Source organism: Ixodes scapularis, unplaced genomic scaffold, assembly GCF_016920785.2.
Source record: "Ixodes scapularis isolate PalLabHiFi unplaced genomic scaffold, ASM1692078v2 PGA_scaffold2__306_contigs__length_199485367, whole genome shotgun sequence".
Lineage (NCBI taxonomy): Eukaryota > Metazoa > Arthropoda > Arachnida > Ixodida > Ixodidae > Ixodes > Ixodes scapularis.
In genome coordinates, this window is record NW_024609857.1 from 104,485,507 (window position 1) to 104,487,279 (window position 1,773).

Below are 1,773 nucleotides of genomic sequence, written 5' to 3' on the forward strand. Positions count from 1 at the left end.
CGTTCTAAACGACGGATCTCCGACATTCCTTAAAGGAGACGGATACACTAGTTGTTTAGACTTGACCATCTGCTCTGCAGGCTTGGTAGCTCAGGCCAATTGGTATACCGACTGCGACACCAGGGGAAGCGATCATCTACCTATCTATATAAGTCACACAAAATTACATCCATTTGTGAAACATAGACATACAGTTTTAACTGACTGGTCCAAGTTTCGTGCACTGAACGCTGACTCAATGACAAATTTGAAGACACTAGATGATTTTGTTTCTGGGATAAAAATTAACCTTGAGAAATCATCACAAACGTTAAAAGTCCCTCAAGGACATCTAGGGGTAGATCCTGAGTACCAGAAATTGCGTGCTCAACGCCGACAGGCGGAACGAAAAGCTCGAAGGAGCGGAATACTTGAAGATCAAATGAAAGCCCGACTAATTCAGACGAAAACAAAACACGAGCTCGAATATTTGGGAAAACGCCGATGGAAAAGTCTTTGGGATTCAATATTACCGAACACCCCGAAAATACAAGCATGGCGCATAGTTCGCTCATTAAAATCGCCGGTGTTACAACGCCAACCATTGCGCGCGCTGGCACTTCATCGAGGTGTTAGCGATATGAATATAGCCGAAGAGTTTTGCAGAGCAGTGACGCAACACGTTTCTACAGCCATAGCAAACACGGATCAGAAAACCCCATCCCCGCGGCTATCAACAGCTTACAACCATATCATGAATCTGCCATTTAACAAAAGTGAACTGAAATGGGCATTGAGAAAGCTCAGGCGAAAAAGTGCCCCAGGACCAGATGGTATCACTCCGGCTGCACTAACGAATATTGGGAAGCACGCAATGTCCTTTTTACTGGATATGTATAACCAATGCTGGGCTAGTGGTTGTATACCCCTTGTCTGGAAAGAAGCAATTTTAGTGCCTGTTTTAAAATCTGGAAAACCCCCTCTAAGCATCTCATCTTTTCGTCCAGTGAGCCTCACCAGCGTGCTGATGAAGACGATGGAACATATGGTCTTGCAGCGACTAAATTGGTGGTTAGATTCCAGTGGAATATTGCCGTTCCAAATGACCGGTTTGAGGCGGAATATGTCAGCTATGGATTCTGTACTCGATCTCGTGACCTGTGTAGAACACGAACGCAGCATTCACAAAATCACAGTAGCAGTGTTTCTAGACATTCAGCGGGCATTTGACACTGTTCGCCACTGCCATGTTATCGAACAGCTTCAGCGACTAGAAGTAGGTGACCACCTAGTGAACTGGATGAGTGATTTCCTTCATGATCGATCGGTGTACGCACGGACGCCCAATGGTTTTACATCAAAGTACTATGTTTCACTAGGAGTTCCTCAAGGAAGCGTATTAAGTCCCACATTATTTAACCTTGTATTGACAGAACTTCCTGGTCTATTACCAGATAATGTATCAATTTCCATGTATGCTGATGACATATCTATTTGGTCATCAGATGCTAATCCCAGTGCAATTCAGACTCGTCTCCAAACTTCACTTTTATTAATTGAACAATTTCTCATTGAACGAGGTATGTCGATTTCTACTGAAAAATCTGCGGTCCTTCCATTTACACGACGAAGACTCAATAACCTTGAACTCACGCTTGGAGGGAAACCTTTGCCTTTGGTGAAGGCTCATCGTTTCCTAGGGGTGTACATTGACCGGAACCTGTCTTGGACAGCTCATGTAAAATATTTAGAAAGAAAAATTGCGCCATACATCAATATCTTACGCTGCTGCTC

The 1,773-nt window shown here is 43.9% G+C and overlaps 1 pseudogene; it reads right to left on the minus strand.

Annotated features, from left to right (window-relative positions):
- Positions 1-720: 720 nt before the first annotated feature.
- Positions 721-1,194, minus strand: LOC115311833 (annotated as a pseudogene).
- Positions 1,195-1,773: the final 579 nt, after the last annotated feature.